At 37.5% G+C, this 8,934-nt stretch overlaps 1 pseudogene; it reads left to right on the top strand.

The window, feature by feature from the left end:
• The first annotated feature begins 988 nt into the window (after window positions 1-988).
• LOC119522505 lies at window positions 989-2,449 on the top strand (annotated as a pseudogene).
• The last annotated feature ends 6,485 nt before the right edge of the window (window positions 2,450-8,934 follow it).

The raw sequence follows: 8,934 nt of genomic DNA on the forward strand, positions 1-8,934 counted from the left end.
AACTAAAAATGGATCAAAGACCAGTACCATAAAACTCCTAGAAGTAAATGTTGAGAAACATCTTCAAGATCTAGCGATGGGCAATAGTTCTTAAACTTTACACCGAAACCACAAGCAACGAACAGAAAAATAGATAAATGGGAACTCCTCAAAATCGAATACTTCAGTGCTTCAAAGGACTTTTTCAAAAGTTTGAAGAGGTAACAGTCTGAACAGGAAAAAATATTTGGAAACCACATATCCAATGGGTTTGGATATCAAGAATATATAAAGAAATCCTACAACTCAACAGTAAAAAGACAAATAGCTCAAAAAATGGACAAAATACATGAATAGACATTTTTCCAAAAAGGAAATACAGATGGCTAAAAAGCACATGAAAAGATACTCAGCTTCACTAGCTAATAGGGAAATGTAAATCAAAACCACAGTGAGATATTCTCTCACACCTAGAATGGCCGCTATCAAACAAACAGGCAACTACAAGTGTTGGAGAGGATGTGGAAAAACTGGAAAACTTTTCACTGTTGGTGTGAATATAAAATAGTACAGCTGCTGTGAAGGACCATTTGGCAGTTTCTCAGGAAGCCAAGTACAGAGTTGCCTTACTACCCAGCAATCCCGCTACTCGGGATATACCCAGAAGATCTGAAAGCAGGGACATGAATAGACATTTGCACACCTATGTTCATAGCATTACTCACAATTGCCATAAGATGGAAGCAACCGGTGTCCATCAACAGATGAATGGATAAAATAAATGTGGTATATACATACAATGGAATATTACTCAGCACTAAGAAGGAATGAAGTCTTGAAGTACGTGACAATGTGGATGAACCCTGAGGACATTATGTTAAGTGAAATAAATCAGACACAAAAAGACAAATAGACCCACAGAAGCAAGCAGCTGAAATCAACGGATCCCGGAAGCTGGTTTTGGGGACACATGATTTGGACAGTTTCCAAGACTAACTCTTAATCAGACATGGATTGTGGCTGAATTTCACCAACCCATTCCTGGATTTTTCCTACAGTAATTCTCTGCTTATTTGGATTTTTCTCAATGATGAAACCATCAGAACAAATTGTATTGCCTTATTTATCAGGGTCAGATACAAATATGAGCCTCTGTGTCATCATAAAAGACATCCTACCTCTGTGGACATACTCTTACCTGGCCCTGCTGCTCCCTGTGTTCATTCTCACTGATTATGTCTGCTACAAGTCTGTTATCATCTTACAGAGCATCAGCTTCATCATGACCTGGGTGCTGCTAGTATTTTGTCAAGGATTAATAGCCATGCAGGTGCTGGAGGTCACCTATGGCTTGGTCTCTGCCACCAAGGGAGCCTACTATGCCTACATATACAGCATGGTCAGCCTGGAACATTACCAGAGAGTAAGCAGCTACTGTAGGAATGTGATGCTGGTGGCCTACATGGTGGGCTCCGTACTGGCCCAGCTCCTGGTATCCCTGGCCCATGTGTCATAACTTTACCTCAATGTCGTATCCTTGGTCTCTGTCTCTGTGGCCTTCCTTTTCTCCATTTTTCTACTGATGCCCTAGAAGAGGATGTTCTTTCATGCAAAACCCAGCAAAGAAGCTCTTCAAAAGCCATCAGGAAAAAATGCTGTCTTAGATGAGCCCCAGAAGGATCACCAACCAGTCCACCAAGAGTCTATCAACATTTCAGGGTCTATGGATGACAGCCAGTTGGGCAGCCCAAAGCCAAAAAAAATGTGGCTTTGAAAGTTTTTACACAATGGTTCCAAGATTTGAAGAAGTGCTACTCCTCAAAGCATCTTTTTACAGGTCCCTCTGGCAGGCTTTATCCACGGTAGGTTTTAACCAGGTTGTGGACTATGTTCAAATCCTGTGGGATTACAAGTCACCATTCCAATGTTCTACAATATATAACAGAGTAGTGGCTGCCCTTGCAACCTTTGGAAGGGCTCTGGCAGCCTTCACAGTAGGCTATGTGAGCGTCAACTGGGATCTTTTGGGAGAGTTGGCATTGGGGATCTTCTCAGCAGCAGAGGTGGGTTTTCTGTTTCTCATGCATTATACAACTAATATTTGGGGATGCTATGATGGTCTTTTGATATTCAAGTCAAGTTACATGTTTCTTACAACCAGAGCAGCATTTCAGATTGCTGTGAATCTTAGCACGGAATGCTACACCCTGGTGTTCGAAATCAACACCTTCATGGCCTTGTTGATCCAGAACATCCTATGACTGAGGTTGACAACCAAGGCCTGGGGCTTCCAGTCAGCATTTGGTTTTTGATTTATGGAAGTTATTTCTCAGTCATTGCTGGAATTTTCCTAATGAGAAGTATTTACATAATCTACTCAGCCAAATGCACAAAGAAAGAATGTCATTTTCCTACTGAAAATGGATTGGTTGACCCAACGCCTGATATAAGCATATTAGCATGGTTTTAGCCCAGTCTCACCTAACGTGGAATCAGAGAATGGGCAACTGATTGAAAATACGTGGTGCTTTGTGCTACAGCCCAATAATAAAAGGACAAACAACCCAATTACATATTGGGAAAAAGATATGAATAGACATTTCTCCAAAGAAGAAATACAAATAGTTGAAAAGATGTTCATCTTCATTATCTGTTAGGGAAATGCAAATCAAAAACACAATGAGATACCATCTCACACCTATAAGAATGGCTCCGATTAAACAAACAGGAAACTACAAATGTTGGAGAGGATGTAGAGAAATTGGAATGCTTATTCACTGCTGATGGGAATGTATAATGGTGCAGCTGCTGTAGAAGACAGTTTGGCAGTTCCTCAGAAAACTAAATATCAAGTTGCCCTACAACTCAGCAATTCCACTATTGGTATATACCCAGAAGATCTGAAAGTAATGACACGAACAAACATTTGCACACCAATGTTCATAGTGGCATTATTCACAACTGCCAAAAGACGGAAACAATCCAAGTGTCCATCAACAGATGAGTGGATAAACAAAATGTGGTATATACATAGGATGGAATATTATGCAGCAGGAAGAAGGAATGAGATCCTGAAGCATGTGACATGTATCATTCTTGAGGACAGAATGCTGAGTGAAATAACCCAGGCACAAAAGGATAGATATTGTATGACTTCACTAATATGAATCCCCTGAAAAATGTAAGCTCAGAGTCTTAAAAGGTAGAATATAGGGGACCTAGAGACAGACAGAAGCTTGAGAAGGGGGAGTGGTTACCTAATAGGTACAGATTTGTTAATGAGGTTAAATTTAAATCTATGGTAATTGACAGAGGGGATGGTAGTTCATTATTGGGAATATAAGTAATAGTGCCATACTGAAGATGAATATGATTGAAAGGTGGTGTTTAAAGTCATGTATCTCACCAATTAGAACTACAAATATAAATAAGTTCTTGCATGAACTACTTCAAAATTATGACATCTGTACAAACAGATAATAATAGAGTGATATAGGGGAAAAACTACCTATTGCATGCTATGGACTATATTTAACAGGAATACCTTACTAGTACCATACCAATACTAAGAGGAAATAAATGGATAAGAGTTATGGGGTATTTTGGGGGTATTTTGGGTTAGAGTTATGGGGTATTTGGGATTTTTTCTTTGTGTGGCTGTGTCTATCTATTACTTTTATCTTTGGAGCAGTGAAAATGGTCTAAAATTGAGAGTGATGATGATTGTACAACTAAATGTGGCTACTGTGAGACATTGTTTATTTTGGATAGTGAATATATCTCAACAAAATCTGCAGATACAAAATAAATAAATAAACAAATAAACAGAAAAATTTAAGGGCTAGAGAAAATGTGGCGAGAGAGAGGTGTAAGTATTCAATTCTGGTAGGGTAGGAAAATGGGGCAGCCCCTCCACAGGGTAATGTAGCAGTTCCACGGGAGGCTAAGTATAGGGTCGCCATATGATTAGGCCATCCTGTTACTAGGTATATACTTGGAAGAACTGAAAGCAGAGACTCGAATAGACATTTGCACACTGTTATTTATGGTGGTATTATTCATGATAGCCAATGACTAGAGGTGGCTGAGGGTTACACTGACTGAGTAGTGGAAGGGCAAATGTGATACACACATATGATGGAATATTGTGAAGCTACAAAAATGAATGAAGTTGGAAGGCATGTAACAAGGTGAATGAACCTTGTGGACAATATGTTGAGCAAAATAAGCCAGAAACAAAAGGACAAGTATTGTATGGTCTCGTTTAGAAAATACTTATAAGAAAATTAGGACCTAGATTGTAAGCTCTTAAAGTAGTCATATTAGTTCCTGAGTTCTAAGGTTTATTTTTAAATGCTGAGATACTGTGTTTTATGTGTATAACCTGGTATTTTCCTGGACCTTTGAGTATCTGTATGATACCTGAGAATCAGAATTGGAGGTCTGCAGCTCTGAAAGTCATCATTACTCCATACAGCAACTCTTTACATTTTAAAAAAAATCGTTTTGCTGTTTTGTTGTTGTTGCTGTCATTGTTTTGAGTAATGAAAATGTTCTAAAGTTGTGGTGTTGAATACACAACTATGTGATGATACCATGAACCATTAATTGTACACTTTGGATAGATTATATGGTATGAATGTATCTCAATAAAAGTGCTAAAAATGGACAAATATTGTATGATCTTACTGATAGGATCTAATTATAATATATAAACTCATAGACATAAAATATAAAATATAGGTTACTAGGATATACAATGAGGCTAAAGAATGGGGAGTGGTTGCTTAATATGTGCATAGTGTTTAACTAGGTTGAACTTAAATGTTTAGAAATGGATTGAGGTGAAAGTAGCACGTTATTGTGAGAATAATTAACAGTGCTGAATGATGTGTGAATGTGGTGGAAAGGGGAAGTTTAGAGTCATGTATGTCACCAGAAAGAAAGTTGGAGGTTAGAACATGAGACTATGTAGCACAGTGAATCTTGCGGTGGACAGTGTCTGTGATAAACTATACAAATATTAAAAAGTTCTTTCATGAACTGGAACAGGTACATGACACCATTACAGGGAGTTAATAATAGAGGGGTATATGGGTAAAATAGTACCTATTGCAAACTGGACTATAGTTAAGAGTAGTATTTTAATATTCTTTCATCAACAGGAACACATGTAACACACCAATACTATGGGTCAATAATGGGGAGGTGGTGGATAAAGGGTATGGGAGGATTTTGGTTTTCTTTTTTATTTTTATTTCTTTTCTGGAGTAATGAAAATGTTCTAAAATTGATTATGGGATATATGTACAACTATGTGACAATACTGTGAGTCAGTGATTGTATACTTTGGAGGGTTTGTATGGTGTGGGAATATACCTGAATAAAATTGCACTTTTAAAAAAGCTATACCCTGAGGATACATTATTCAAGATAAGGGATGTTAGAAATTATTTTCCATTGGAAAACAAGTGGTGTTCAAAATATTATAGGTGGTTAGGGATGTTACTTAAGTTCCACTGCCCTTGCAAGATTTAAAAACCTGGCAAGCTACTCAATAGGAGAAAATACTTGGAAACTACATATCCAATAAGGGTTTCATATCTAGAATATATAAAAAATCCTACAACTCAACAATAAAAAGACAAACAACCCATTTAAAAAATGGGCAAAAGACTTGAAAAGACACTTTTCCAAAGAGGAAATACAGATGGCTGAAAAGTACATGAAAAGATGCTCAACATCACTAGGTATTAGGGAAATGCAAATGAAAACGCCAATGGGATATCATTTCATACCTACTATAATGGCCACTATTAAACAAACAGAAAACTACAACTGTTGGAGGGGATATGGAGAAATAGATACACTTATTCACTGCTTGTGGGAACAAGAAATGGTGTAGCCTTTGTGGAAGACAGTTTGGCGTCTCCTCTGGAAGGTAAGTATGGAATTGCCAAAGGATCTGGCAATCCCAGTACTAGTTTTATACCAAGAAGAACTGAAAGCAGAGATGCAAACAGACATCTGCACACCAATGTTCATAGCAGTATTATTCACAACTGCCAAAAGACGGAAACCCAAGTGTTCATCAACCAATGAATGGATAAACAAAATGCGGCATATACATATGATGGAATAGTATTCAGTTCTAAGAAGGAATGAAATCCTGATGGATGCAACAACATGGGTGAACTTTGAGGACATTATGTTGAGTGCAATAGGCCAGACACAAAAGTGCAAATATTTTAGGGTCTCACTAATATGAATTAATTATAATGGAGTAAACTAATGGAGTTAAAATCTAGAGTAGAGGTTACCAAGAGATAGAATGAGGGTAGAAAATGGGGAGCTGATGCTTAATTTGTGCAGAATTTTTAATAAGGTTGATTGTCAATGTTTGGAAATGGATAGAGGTGATGGTAGCATATTATTGTGTGCGTAATTAACAGTGCTGTATTATGAGTGTAATTATGGTTGACGGGGAAGTTTAGGGTCATGTATATCACTAGAGTGAAAGCTAGAGGATAAAAAACCTGACTATATAACATAGAGAACCTTGTTGTGGATGATGACTATGGTTAATAGTACAAATATAAGAATGTTCTTTTATGAATTTGAACACATATACATCACTATTACAAGGTGTTAATAATACGGTGGTATATAGGAAAAAATACAACTAATGAAACCATGGATTATAGTTAACAGTAATATTGTAATATCCTTTCATCAATTGTGACAAAGGTACCATACCAATGCTAAGTGCCAATAATATAAGGGTATAAGGAATATGAGATGTTTATTTTTGGAGCAATGAAAATGTTCTCAAACTGATTGTGGTGATAAATGCACAGCTCTGTGATTATACTGAGAGTCACTGATTTTTTCACATTGAATGGATTGTATGGGGTGTGAATAACACTGTTTTAAAAAAATCTGGCAGGTGTGGGAAGGAAGACGGCAGTTAGGAGAGACAGGGCAAAAGATAACCTCTGTGAAAAATACTAGATAAAAGCCAGAAAGTGACCCAGAACACCAGTTCCAGCAATGTACCAGCTGGACAAGGTCTGCTAAATCCACAGGGACTGTGCACTTGGTGAAACCAGGAGTCTGCATTCTGAAACGAGTAAGTAAGTCTGCTGAATATCCGGCAGCCATGCTGCGGTGTGGGGAAACTGGGGATTGGCGTTTGGAGTCAGACAAGTTCTTTTTTAAAAAACTCAAAAGTGGCTGCAGATATGGCAGTGACAACCACACAGTGAAGCACGGCAGGAACGGGCTGTGGGTACACCTCAAAATCTGGCATGGACGATAGCCTATCGCGTACGTGCTGCTAATTGAAATAGAAGACCTCAACCAACCAATCACAAGCAAAGAGATCCAATCATCAAAAAACTTCTCACAAATAAATTCCCAGGGCCAGATGGCTTCACAGGGGAATTCTACCAAATTTCCAAAAAGAACTGACACCAATCTTACTTAAACTCTTTCAAAACATGGAACAAAATGGACTACTACCTAACACATTTTATGAAGCTATCATCAGTCTAATACCAAAACCAGGCAAAGATGCTACAAAAAAATAAAACTACAGGCCAATCTCCCTAATGAATATAGATGCAAAAATTCTCAACAAAATAATTGCAAATCAAATCCAAAGACACATTAAAAAAAATCATACACCATGACCAAGTGGGGTTCATTCCAGGCATGCAAGCATGGTTCAGCATAAGAAAATCAATCAATCAATTACAACACATTAACAAATCAAAATGGAAAAATCAGATGATCATCTCAATAGATGCTGAAAAAGTATTTGACAAAATCCAACATCCCTTTTTGATAAAAACACTTCAAAAGGTAGGAATTGAAGGGAACTTCCTCAATACGATAAAGAGCATATATGAAAAACCCACAGCCAGCATAGTACTCAATGGTGAGAGAATGAAAGCCTTCCTGCTAAGATCAAGAACTAGACAAGGATGCCCACTGTCACCACTGTTATTCAACATTGTGCTAGAAGTGCTAGCCAGGGTGATCCGGAAAGACAAAGAAACAAAAGGCATCCAAATTGGAAAGGAAGAAGTAAAACTGTCAATATTTGCAGATGATATGATCTTGTATCTGGAAAACCCTGAGAAATTGATGCTATAGCTACTGGAGCTAATAAACAAATTTAGCAAAGTTGCAGGATACAAGAATAATGCACATAAGTCAGTAATGTTTCTATATGCTAAAAATGAAAGAAGTGAAGAGACACTCAAGAAAAAGATACCATTTTCAATAGCAACTAAAAAAATCAAGTACCTAGGAATAAACTTAACCAAAGATGTAAAAGACCTATACAAAGAAAACGACATAACTCTACTAAAAGAAATAGAACGGGATCTTAAAAGATTGAAAAATATTCCATGTTCATGGATACGAAGGCTAAATGTCATTAAGATGTCAATTCTACCCAAACTCATCTACAGACTCAATGCAATCCCTATCAAAATTCCAACAACTTACATTTCAGACTTGGAAAACCTAGTTATCAAATTTATTTGGAAAGGGAAGATGCCTTGAATTGCTAAAGACACTCTAAAAAAGAAAAACCAAGTGGGAGGACTTATACTCCCTGACTTTGAAGCTTGCTATAAAGCCACAGTAGTCAAAACAGCATGGTACTGGCACAAAGATAGATATATCGATCAACGGAATCAAATTGAGAATTCAGAGATAGACCCCCAGATCTACGGCCAAGTGATCTTTGATAAGGCCCCCAAAGCCACTGAACTGGGACATAACAGTCTTTTCAACAAATGGGGCTGGGAGAGTTGGATATCCATATCCAAAAGAATGAAAGAGGACCCTTACCTCACACCCTACACAAAAATTAACTCAAAGTGGATCAAAGACCTCAATATAAAAGAAAGTACCATAAAACTCCTAGAATATAATATAAGGAGA

The sequence above is a fragment of the Choloepus didactylus genome, chromosome X, assembly GCF_015220235.1.
Source record: "Choloepus didactylus isolate mChoDid1 chromosome X, mChoDid1.pri, whole genome shotgun sequence".
NCBI lineage: Eukaryota > Metazoa > Chordata > Mammalia > Pilosa > Megalonychidae > Choloepus > Choloepus didactylus.